This window comes from Copadichromis virginalis, linkage group LG9 (assembly GCF_057382275.1).
Source record: "Copadichromis virginalis isolate Kocher_CV1m ecotype Utaka linkage group LG9, C_Virginalis_male_GT1.1, whole genome shotgun sequence".
Classification (NCBI taxonomy): domain Eukaryota; kingdom Metazoa; phylum Chordata; class Actinopteri; order Cichliformes; family Cichlidae; genus Copadichromis; species Copadichromis virginalis.
The window spans coordinates 14940697-14953642 of record NC_140626.1 but is presented as its reverse complement, the minus strand read 5'-3'; the positions used below and the strand labels follow the sequence as shown (position 1 = coordinate 14953642).

General features: G+C 40.9%; 1 protein-coding gene across 3 annotated transcripts in view; it reads right to left on the bottom strand.

Moving 5' to 3' along the window:
- The window catches only part of rnf152 (ring finger protein 152), a 59873-nt gene that overhangs the window by 14570 nt on the left and 32357 nt on the right, over positions 1-12946 (bottom strand). The window contains exon 3 of one of the 3 annotated variants that reach the window (XM_085467935.1): positions 6446-6523. The exons of 1 other annotated variant lie outside the window; for it this stretch is intronic. The gene's annotated coding sequence lies outside the window, so the exon portion shown is untranslated. Of the gene's footprint in view, positions 1-4711; positions 4872-6445; positions 6524-12946 lie in introns of those variants that run through there. One more of the 3 variants, XM_085467937.1, reaches the window with a different exon arrangement.

Genomic DNA, 12946 nt, shown 5'->3' with positions numbered 1-12946 from the left:
CCAGAGAAACAACACTCACTGGATATTTTCTCTTTTGTGGGTTAAACCTTAGTTGTGTGAGAAAATCCCAGCAGATCAACAGTTGCTGAAATACTCACACCAGTACTTCTCAACCACATCTGCATGCTAAATTGCTGCCAATCACATATTTGCATCAATGAGGAGTTGCCAGTGAATGTAACTCGTCAGTTTAGTCAGAACAATCTGGAAAACCCTGAAAACGTATTTCTGCAGCAGCTTCCTAACAATAAATTTGCTTCTGATCCACCATCATGAACAAACAACTCAAACCAACATCAAAGAGCTGAAGCACCTGCGTTCTCCCCGGCAAACATCTATGAAATGGCAGTGTTGCCTCCAGGGTCACTGCAATAGGTTACTACTGATTAGTGTGAAAATTGGTGTGGAAATCTGTGCTGTGGCCCTGCTACCATTGTTAAAAAACGATCAATTCAACCTGTGAAAAACCAGTTTCATCCAGTTAACCCACTTATTCATCCACAACTGCATCCAGATTTGCTTTTAATAAACACACAGACAGACGCTGATGTAGCTCACTGCTGGAACTCATCGCTCACCTCCACCCCACTTTGCTTTTTTCACCTGTGTCGCCTTCAGTGTCAAATAAACTGACCAGCATAGCTGCAGAGTGCCAACATCACCGCTTTAATGTATTCCGTGACATGACAGACAAATGGGGATGAAGTGTTGGTTTTACTGCAGCTAATCATCACTAATGTATTCCAATTTTTTTAATCTTTCCATCAACATTCATGTTTTCAGCTGCAGGCTCTTTGCAACAACATAAATGTTATAGTGCGAATAAACATGCCAAATCAAACGTGCTCTCCTCTGCTGTGTGTCAGGACTGCAGGCATTGTGCTGAGGCAGCGTTTGCATAAAGCTGCTGTGTCGATTTTCTCTCCCACACATCACGAGTCTGGATGGGTCTCAACACTTCTCCTCCAGAGTACATTTAACTGAAGGTGAAGTGGTCAAGCAGGAGCTGCTGGGGTTAAGGCTCAAGCAGCTGTGTGTGCGCGCGTATGTGCGTGTGTTTTAATCCAAAACTCATCAATTTCGTTAAACTGCAGCCCATTTTTCATACACATTTCATGTTAACTGCACAGGCGAGAAGGGCAAAGAACAGGCTGTCCTTGAGACGTTACATTTTACAGTACATATGTGACTGTGGGCTCAAGAGTAGAGTACAGAATGAGGACCAGTTTTTGATTTTAGTGGGCATGGAGGCCCACTGTGCATAATGGGCACAGTGCAGAGGTTCAAGTGTTAAGGGGGACACACCTGAAAAGTTGTGATGTTCTGTACAGTCCTGTGTGGTATAATTTCATTCATCTTCTTTTGGCTATTCTTTTTAGCGGTCACCACATCTGCCTCCATCTCACCTGTCCTAACAACTGTCTGCATGTCCTCCTTCACTACATCCATAAACCTTTTCTGTGGTCTTTCACTTTTACTCCTGCCAGGAACCTCTATTTTCAACATCCTTTGTTCAATGCATCCACTATCCCTCTTGTGCACTTGTCCAAACTCTTTCCTCTCTAACCTGCTTAACCTGAGCTGATGTGCTTCTTGTTTATCCTGTCCATTCCACTCAATGGAAATCACAATAAAAATCTTATCATCTTCAGTTTGGCCTCCTGTCTTGTCTCCTGTCTCCGAATCTTAGATAAGTCCTGCAAGTAAGTCCTGGTATTATCTTGTAAATGTTCCCTTTCATTCTCTCATTCTTTCATCTCCACCCACTCCACCATGCCGGCACTCTGTTCTTTGCCTCTCTTCTCCACTGTTTCTTGTATGCAAATTTTATCCACTTTACTCTATTTGCTTCTTATACCCGTCTCCCTCTCATTCATACACATGTATTCTTTCAAGCTTCTACTGACACTCAATCCTTTTTTTTCTACAACATACCTCCACCTCTCCAGGCTCTCTTCCACCTGCTCCCCACCCTTACTACAGATCAATATTATCTGTAAACATCATAGTCCACGGAGACTCCCAGCCAGCCTCATCTAGCAGTCTGTCCACCACCACTGCAAACAAAAAAGTGCTCAGATCTGTGATGTAATCCCACCCCCACCTTGAGCCCATCTGTCACTCCTATCACAAACATCACAACTGTCTCGCTGTCCTCATGCACGTCCTGCACCACCCTCGCTTACCTCTCTGCCTCTCCTGGCTTCGTTATGGTGTACCACAGTTCCTCTCTTGGTAGTTTATCATATGCTTTCTCTAAAGCCACAATAACACCATGAAACTCCTTCTGACCTCTCTACACTTCTCCATCAACAACCTCAAAGGAAACATTGCATCAGTAGTGCTGCTCGCTGATCATCACCTCTCCCCTTAACTTGGCTTCAACAACTCTTTCCCATAGCTTCATGGCATGGCTCATCAGCTTTATTGCTCTGCAGTAGCTACAGCTCTGCATCACCCTTACTCTTGAAAATTGGAATCAGTACTTGTGGGATTTTAGGTTTTGGAGTACTGGTGAACAGAAAAGATAAACTGTGGCTTTTAAAATGTCACAGGCACATTTTATTATTGGTCATTAGTAGCACCGAAAAGAACATTTTTTTTCCTTGTTACACTAAATGATATAAATCATAAACATTCATGCAAAAGAAGAATTAAAAATCTGCAGCTAAGCCTGTTGAACAGACCAAACACAATGACACGCACACTGTCACAAGGCATGATGGGTAATGCCAGCTAGCTGCTGGGTTACTGTGCTGCTTTAAACAGTAAAGACAGATACAGTAAAAGAAAGTAGAGAGGCTGTGTGCTTGACTCAGAAAGGGTAAGGTGAGCCAAAGATAACGAGTTACTGAAGACAGAAGAATTTCTACCCCAGAATTGGGAAGAACGACTCCAAGCTGAGTTTGTTTCTAAGCTTCTCGCTGTGATCAAAGTGCAAACTACTGCTTCCCTAATGCTTCTTTACAACAGCAGCTTAACCAAACCTGAGTCCACATTAGTAATCGTACCGTTTTTCTCTGCGTATTTAAGCATATATTACGTGCACACATTAGCTGACACTGTTGTATCTGCGCGTTTCTTTCTGTGCATCACATATAATGTGATAGTGTTGCACTGTGTATATGTGTGTCAGCAGAGCAGACGGAGCGTCTGAAAGAGGCCTGTGCAGCCGACCACTGCAGGATACATTATGGCAATTTCCAGCTTGAGAAGCCAGAGAGAGTCAGAGCTGGCAGAACTGCTGGATGGATTCCCTCCACCAGCACAGGTCTGCCTGTGCAGCACTGTCCGTCACATCAACTCCCGCAATGCTGGGAGGTTACCTGGTGAGAACTGACTTCATCCAGTACCTCTCTCCAGGTACAAAAACAAAGTCTGAACTTAAAATCAGCTATAAAAGCCAGTGAGAATTTAGACAAAACTAATGTCAGCTGCATTTCAGTTTCAACTGTAGTTTAATTATAAAGCATAACAACAATTCATCCCAGGATGATTTACAGTGACTTACAGAGTCCATTATATTACAGATGGATAATTCAACCTTATAAACTTAAAACTGAAACTTTAAATGTATCGCTTTCTCCAATAAATATAAGACCAGAAAGCACACTTCTACTGAAGCCACAGACTGGTTATGAAGACTTGAGTTGACAATCTTTGCAGTCAACAACATGAAACTGGATGCTTTCCCTGGTTTATTAACTTTTCTGACTACAACAACACAATATGTACATCACGTTTTAATGTATGAGACTATAAACTTGCACACTGACCTTGTAAAAGCCTCAAAAATCTTTTTAGTGAAATAAAAGATCGATTGAGCAGAGGACACAACTGCTGCCGGCCATTAAAAAGAAGCCCAGTTTAAGTCGCTTTCAGGATTGGCTTCACGTTTCAGCCCATGAAGCTTCATCCATCCTTTAAACTGCCTATGACTACAGCATGATGCATCCCTTCAACTTTCACAGAGGTCGCAGTAAGTCCAAAAAACTCCCTCTGGAAAACTAATCAATGTTCCTCTCTGCTCTTTGATGAGAGGCATCTCTATCCTGAGAAAACATGCAATTTTTAAAGCAGAAAAAGTTCATCGCTGCGACTACAGCAGCCGGAGGCTCGATCTACATCTGCAGATTCAAATAAAGATCCAGGAGCTTGGAGATAAAGGCAAGCGCAGCAGCTCTGGCTAAACTTCAAAACAGCACTGACAGTTTTAATTAAGCTAATCTGCTTACAGAAATTATGTAAATGAGGATCACACAAATTATCAACTGTGGGACAATGGCACTGTTATTATTTTATGTTGTTTCCTGGAAGAAAAAAAAAGTTTGAATAATATTTCAAAAACAAAGAAAAACTTTCAGAGGTTAATGCAGTCTCCAGATGACTCATAGCTCATAATGTGCTTTTTTCCTCTCATGGCAGAAATCATTTTGTACCATCAGGTCTTCAAATGGAGCACATCTCGCTGCAGAATGAAACACTTCAATTCACTTATTAAATAACGGAGTTCACAGGTGAGGTGATGGCATTTAAGGACAGGCCGTGAGGCTGTGAGAAGACATTTGAGAGAACCAAAAAAAAAAAAAAAAAAACCAGAAACCATAATCACAGGTGTATGAAGAAGAGCTTTTCTCTGTCTCTGTGTGTTTTTGCCCTGATTTGTGGGTTTTAAGCCTGACAGGAAGTGGTAAATAAGACTCTCTGGTACCTGAGATAATGCACCTCGACCCCGATCCCTCAGTATGAGCTCATTCGCACATCAGGAAGCAGCACAGCAGGAATTTGTGTGCGTGTTGGTGTAGGTGTTTGTGTGTGTGCGTCCATTTGCAGCATTTTCACAGCACAAGCTCTAAAAACTCCAAGCTTGAGTGTCTTTTAGAAGCTCGGCAGGAAAACATTCAGGGAAAAAAAAAGAAGAAGAAAAAAAGAACCAGTCGATTAGAGAGTCATCACACGTATCGCCTCCTCTTCAACCTGCACCTTGGCTCGCACATCCATCGACGGCAGCGCTGCCAGCTAACGCTTTCAAGAGTCTGTCAGTCAGTTTGAAGCGCGTTTGGAAACCGTGGCACGTTGTTAGGAGACACGGGTTGTCATATCGTGGATGTTTTGTCAAAGACTCGCTCCGAGGGCGTCGGGGAAACGACCGGCGGTGGGAGAACTGATGAGGTGACAGCGGCATATTTTTAGAGCTGCCCTCAAACCTTTACATGTCACCTTGTCACCATTAACACCTCTATATCGTCGCTGGTGCTTTGACACGTTAATTATGGGCGAACCCAAACAAACGTCGTCTACTCCCACACGCATAAGAAAACCAGAAGAAGGCCTGAGGATTAATTCTGCGTATTTCAGTGTAATTTAATGCTTTGTGACAACTTAATTATTTCACAGAACGTAAACAAATATTTTCTTTTTGTTTTACTCAGCAGTAATTGCTGCAATAAACAAGGTTTACCTTATCACTATGAAGGAAATGGAAATTTTCATTTGGTAGAATAATGACACCAGCAGAGTTTAGACAGATTTCTTATGATTCTGATTAGAGAAAGACACTAAATTGAAATCTATGGGAGAAATATGTGGCAAAAAAAAAAAAAATAGTGGTAAAAGTATTTTGCAGACATGTGACCACTAACCAAATGAAATTACCTTTGGTCATGTGAGAAGAGAATAAAGGCCCAGAGATTAATCCTCAACCAGCAGTTAGCCACCGGTTGTGAGGGGAAAAATTCGCCTGACTGGTTCTGAGTGTTTGCTAAAACTGAGCCACACCAGACCAGTCCGTGATCCTGTGGCAACCAAAACTCACAAGAGAAACATTTATATTCCCAAACTGGTTTTCAAAAGCCTCCCTGTGATTGCGTTGGTTGCTAGCATATTGTTGCAAATGTAGTTGTAGCTTGAATGGAAGTGACTCAGCTGGTAGTTAATGAGATGTTACAGACAAACATGACAAACTACAGGTAACCATAGTTCACCAATTAATGCTTACAGGTACAAGCTTCTTAAAGCCGGTAAGTACGGCAATGTTATGCTCTCCATAACCTTTAATTCATGAACTATAGTTTGACTTTAATGCTTGTTCTCATTAAATGCAGCACTTCCTTCTAAATACTACACAATTTCTGTAGGACAGCAAGTTTTATGGTCAGGTCAAATATAGTCTGTATTTGCAATGTCTGAAATGTCAAATTCACTCTCATACACATCAGCTATCATTTCTAAAAGGGGCAGGATTGTCATGTTGTTCCTTCTGTCTTTTATTCTAAAAGAGAATGAAAGATAAACAAAAGACTAAATATAGTAAAGAGCAGAGCATAAAATTAGTGATTTCAAGTATGTAACTTATGTCTGACATGACCTAATGCAGAGAAAATAAAAGGCAAACCAGAGTCTAACTAGTGTCTTTAGGGTCTCTCGACAGGCAATACAAACTCACCCAGACAGAAGCGGATTCCAACTTATTCCGATCAGTCGTGGTGCCCAAATCACAAATGAATCAGGGCCAAAAGGATCGCTGTTAGGAGAAAAGGACAAAAGACAAACTGTCAGTACTGGCCCCGATTGAAGAGCTGCCTCTATGGAGGCCTGAATAAGTTGAGGGGTTAAAGCCTCAAAAGAGGAGTGAACTGATGATCCACTTCTTTCATATTTTGCTAAAGAATCTCAGGTCAGGCACACCTACAGTTTGAGGGGATCGGCCTCTGATCGCTGAAGAACTGCCAAAAATAACTTATGTCTATTTATGGCTTAATAACATCACTGGTTCCAACCCTGGTGTCCCCTCCCCCTGACATGCTCAGATGTCCAGATCACCAAATCTAGACCACAAACTCCTCAATCTGGGCTGAACCCAGCCACACTAAACACAAACTTTATTGTTTTGGTCTCTAACTAAAGCTCAACACCACTGCTGAGTGTTTGAATATGGATTTGCTATCCAATCACTCTTGATCAAGATCTAGAGACATTTAAACTTTTTTTTGAAAAAGGGAGCAATCCACAATGTTAAAACAAGTTTAATCATGGATGGGTACAGCTTAGCATTAATTATTATTAAAATAAAAACAAAATCATGTTTCAAACTCAACTTCAAACACAAATCTCATCTTTCCAGTAAAATAAGAAAAATATATTAGATCATAGGTGTCGGATAAGAAAATGTGAAACTCATCTTTACATTCATTATTAGCACTCAGACATGCCATTATCTGCTGTGTAATGTCCCCGACTCTTTACTAAGAGGCACTCCACAGATCCTGTGTTATCCAACAGCAAGTTCAACCTTCATGCATTAATTTCCTCTCTATAGTAAGCTGCATTTAAATGGTGGATTATTTTCCTTTTCAGAGTAACGCCCGTCCCATTAGCTGCGATCGTGTCAAACCGCCATTAAAGCAAATGCATAATAGCCAGTTTCCATTCAATGAAATCAAGGTTCAACATGCCAATGAAACACAGGAACATCGTTGTGAATTACATGAAAAGCCTCGAGGAGGATTGAGTGGCCTGAGATGGCGAAGTCGTAGGATGATGGAGTATGTGCTGTTGCCAAGCAATTGGTCCAAAGACAGATGTCAGAAATGAACTGCATCCTTTACCAATGACAGCTCAGTAATCCATATTGTAAACAGGCATTAAAGTATATCTGATGGTTTGGGAAAATGTGGAAAACATCCCAGTTTTTGTCTTTTCATGCTTTTACTTTCAACACAACATTTATACACGTTTCATTAAAAATAAATAAATAAATAACTTCCTGCCAATCTTACTTCTGAAAAAGCTGTCAGGTTGGGGTTACACGTGTGAACAAGTTGGAATATTTTCTGACACAGGATGAAAAAGAAGCGTGTCCCACTTTGACGCTTGCTCGAGGGTTTTTCTGTCTGGCATTGGCAACAACAACAGGTTGTTTTCCCTCCAAGTCCTTGCGGAAACGTGTAATGTGATTTCCAGTTCGGCTCACTTTCCCCTCTTGCTCTCCCCTCAGTAAAATTCAGCATGTGTCGAGTGGGATGGAGGGAAATAACAACAGGAAACTGTGCTCTGAATCCAGCTGTAAAGTGCTGAGAGGACGGTGGTAAATATCACCTTTAATTCCAGTGTTTTAAGGTACTGCAAAAAAAAAAAAAAAAAAGGACTGCAAAATCCTATCTACTGATATGAGCGAACCATGAGTACTGATATGTAAAAGACCCCCCGCTCTTCCATTGGCCATTTTGTTTCTAATTATGATCGCTTAGTCTTTTTTTTTTTTTTTTTAAATCTCTTTCTAGTCAGTCTTCAAGTGAGGTCTTTTTGTATCTCATTATTTTTGTTTTGCATCTTTGTGGTTGTTCTGCATCTCTTCAGGGCTGGATTGCATCTTTATAGTCAGTGATTCATGATTTTCTTTTGTAACATGTTCTTGTTTTGCATCTTTTTATTGTTTCCTTATGTTCCTTTTATTTTTCCATCTTTTTGAGAAAGTTTTGAGGAAGTCTCTTGGAGTGGTTTGATTCCTTTTGCAAGTTTGCTTTATATAGTTTACAACTTATGAAAGGGGTTAGTTACCACAATAAGGCAAAGCTTTTACTTTGAAGGCTAACAGGCTGGAGTGAATCTGAAAAGTGCAATCCAAACCAGAAACTGGAAACAGTGGGTAGCTTGTGAGTGTTTGCAGACAAATCAGTGTGTACCATGCAAACTATTGACAACCAAGCCTAAGCGAAACTGTCTAAATCAACTGCGCCAAGGTCAGCAACCACTTGAAAAATGGTTGGAAATGGGAATGCACATATTTTCCTCGGCCCCCAGAGGTTGCCAGGGGGTCACTGCCTAGATGACTAAGGCATTAGTTTGGTGTGCTCTAGTCTCCCATACTTTCAGCCAGAAAGTGAATAAACTCAGATTATAAAATGCAAAGTTAGACACTGTGAGCAACAATGTCACTTTTGGTAGCACACATAACATAACTGGCTTATCAAAGCTCTTAAACTGACAGCCCAACAACTCTTATCTTATCTTAAGACTCCAACCTCAAATGATGTGCACTGGCATCAAGAGAAAATCTTATCAAAGAAGAACCAAAGGCCTTCGTTCCACATTCTGAACCTTAATCACGACTCAAAATTGTTCTTCATAGCAAGTAGGCTCCAGATATGTCAGGGTAAACCTGTCTTTTTGTTTCTGTGTGCTTGAAGATATTTTTCAATAAGCACCAGTCTCAGAAAGCTCTGTTTTCACCACCAATAACATTGACTTTCAGGCAAGATGACGTAACTCTATATTATAATCCTAAATCCTTTGAGTATAAACCAATTAAGACTATTTAATCCTTCTGTTTCAAGTGAAAATTGAAATCTTAAAAACAAGGAAAAGAAGAAACACCAGAACAGAGAGCAGAAATCTTTAAGTAGCAGCTGTGGTGTCTCTGGAAGGACAAAGGAAAGCTGCCTGTGTTGTAAAACTGCAAATGAAACAAAACTCCTCAAACACATTCTACATTAGGGAAAGTAAAGGCTATTGTTTTGAAGGACTATGTGGCCAGTTTATAGATAAAAATGGGAAAAGCAAGTTAAACAGTATTTCATAAATTCGCCGCCTGCTGTGCCACCTGCGAACACAGTTTAGACTTTGAGGAATGGCCGGGATGTTGCCACTCTCCCTCCCCGTTCATCTCTTTTAGTGAGACAGACTGTGTTGAGGCTGAGCACATCTTTGGCACTCAGCCTAGGATAGAAATATTCCACAGAGGCCGATGTCAGCGTGGACACCTTTAGCTGGTGAAAACACAAAGCGAGTCAATACCCTGATTGGCAGGTAGCTCCTGAGTCACAGGTCAGGACAACTACTAATAAATCCATCAGGACGCAGTGCAAACCGATACAGTAACCTCTTAATCTCTTTAACGAGCCTTATCAACAAATAAATGGAAAGATACTGTGTCACCTTTAATCAATGGTAACATTCAGTTCTGTTAGGAAAAGGTGACATTATGGCCTTTTAGACTCATTTTTATTAATAAAAAGTCAATTTTACACATTTGTACTGTTTAATTCACCAAAACTTGTTTTGATTTCTCTAATTTCATCTTCCTTGCAGCCCCGATTTCCCTTTGTCCTCTAACAGCTTTGTTGGGGGCTGTTTAGTTAGTTTAGATTTTATGGCCATTCAGAATAAGAGAAAATGATCAGTGCATATATCTTTACAAAGTACTGTTACTGGAAGTAATGGCTCCAACCTAAGACATCTGATTGTAAATATATCATTGTACTAAGAGAAAGGACTCAAATATAAGACACCGGCAGACGACATAACAAAAGATGAGAATCCATCTGAGGTACGAGAAACAAAAAGGGTGCAAACACCCTGTTGATGCCAGATGTCAAAGGGAAGTGACCAGACTGGGTCAAGCTAACAGGACTGCAACAGTAACTTAAATAACCATTAATTTGAACAAAGGTATGCAGAAGAGCATCTCTGAATGCACAACATGTCAAACGTTGAAGCACAGTTTTAACACAATGTGGTCCTCTTTTGCTATTACACTAGAGGACCACAGTCTGTTTCCTGTTGGGTGCCTCTCCTCTTGGGAAGAACAGAGGCTACAATTCAAAACTGGACAGCAGAAGACTAGACAAATATTGCATAGTCTGATGAATCTCGATTTTTGCTGCAACACCTGGATGGTAGGGTCATTTTTAAGATAAACAACATGGAAGTATAGATCCATTCCGCCTTGTATCAACACTTCAGGCTGGTGTTGGTGGAGCAGCAGTGTGTTTTCTTGACACTTTAGGTCCCCAGGTACCAACTGAGCATCTTTCAGCTGATAGCTGCTCATAGCAGGATAACACACCATGTCACACAGCTGGTTTCTAGAACATTACAAAGAATTCAACATACACAAATGGCCTCCATAATCACTAGACCTCAATCCAATGTAGCACCTTGGAATGGAATGGAATGAGATATTTTCATCACAGATGTGCAGCTAATAAATCTGCAAATCTGTGAGAGTATCATGTCAATATGGACCAAAATCTTGGAGGAATACATACAACAGCTTGTTGAATCTATGCAATGAAGAATTAAGAAAGCAAAAAGAGATCAAAATTGGTACTACCAAGGTGTAACAAACAAAGTGGACAGTTACTGTGTTTACAAAGTGCACTAATTAGAGAACAAGACAGATACCAGTGCAAGGAAAGAAATAACAGCACGTGAGAACAGTTAACCAGAGGGAAGACAGAGACAGGAAGTAAAAGAGACAGACAGAAAAGTAACTGCGTAAAGAGAAAGGCAAAGGCACAGACATAGAAAAGACCGAGGGAAGCAAAGAAAAAAAAATATATATTCACAATCCCTGAGACCATGACAAGATTGCAGCTGATCTCAATGAGTGGGAAGAACTGAAAGCTGTTCTTTCCACTCATCTACTTTCCAGCAGCATCAAGTGATCCTTGATGTTGCTGTGAAGCCTGCACAGAAAGTCCTGAATCGTGTTTTTGGTGCAACTGATAAGAAGAAGTATCTAAAAGAAAAAACACTATCAGATACTGTCAGGGATGAACTCTGGCACCCTCGCAGTTTATTTGATAGACTAAGGCATACATTGTATCACATTTCTGTAGAAGCGAGCTGCGAAATGAATGCAAGGTTATTACCTTTACATATATGAAATATTAGAACATGTCTGGCCGAGATAACAAGACTTGAGAATATGTTATGATCCCATTAAATCAGCAACCTGTGCCAACCAGAAAGGAAATATATAGTCTTGGTGTTTCCGACCTCAGACAGGGAACTGCGGCTTTGACAACTATTTGCACATCAACACACATCAAGAAAACGAAATGAAAAGAAAAAAACGGCTCAGCCTCGAAGCCTCTCCTTTTTCTGTAGAAGTGAAAACACGGGGCTGGTTTTGAAATAAGAAGCAGTCCTCAGTATGGGGACTGTAAAACAGCTTGCCAGCGCTAAAAAGACTCCTCTCCAGAGGAACCTTGACGTGCATAATTCCCACTTTAAGGGCAGCTTTCATTAGTTTCTGTTGCAGTCAGCCTCCAGAAAATGTCCCCAGATGTTGCCAAATAAAAAGGCTTTGATATTCCTACATGCCTTATCCCTCACTGGCAAGCTCGGCGTGTTTGCTGTGTTTAAAAAGAGCATGGAGTTGATGTGTCGGACAGCTGAGTAGCAACATCAAAGCCCCGCAGCTCTCACATATACAGGTTTGGTTTATACTAACACAGAGGGAAATTTAGAACATATCACTTACGCAATTTTTATACAAGCTAGATTACGAGTCAGATCTCAAACACACTTTTGCTCATTTGGATTACCCCTCGCATCCTATCAGCACTCACTTAAGATAATGGGCCCCGGTGGGGAGGATATAGGATGCACAGTGACTCTGGGAGCTTATGCATGTTAGTGAATGGGCAGGCGAGGCAGATAAAGGGCTTTAGAAAACAGACCAGTGGTGGCAATTTGACAGGATTAAAGCCTGACGGTGTGTTGTTCTCGTGGTGTCAGGTGTTGCTCGTTACACCCGAGCATGTCGGGGAATCGTGGTGTTGATCTGTGAGCATGTCGAGGTCATCTGAAGTCGTGGTTTAATCCTGCACTCTGGCACAAGGCATGGACGGACCCAACAAAGGCTGCGTTGTTTTTTTTGTTTTTTAATTCATGCCAGTAATCAAAAAGGGAGATTTTGACCATTTCTTGGTGGTAAAAATCTTAAAGAATGTGTTTTAGATCAGATCAGGTCTGTGGCTGCCTGTGATTCATTTAAGTACCACTTAATTTGCACAATAACTACCAGAGAGAAACATGTCAGAGTGACTAATGACTGATTGTCAGGATACAGTTGGCAGAGGTGTGTAAACATAATTTAGTGCAAATGCAAGCTTCAGAATGGAGCTGGAAAAAAAATACAGCAGTAATACAAAGACTC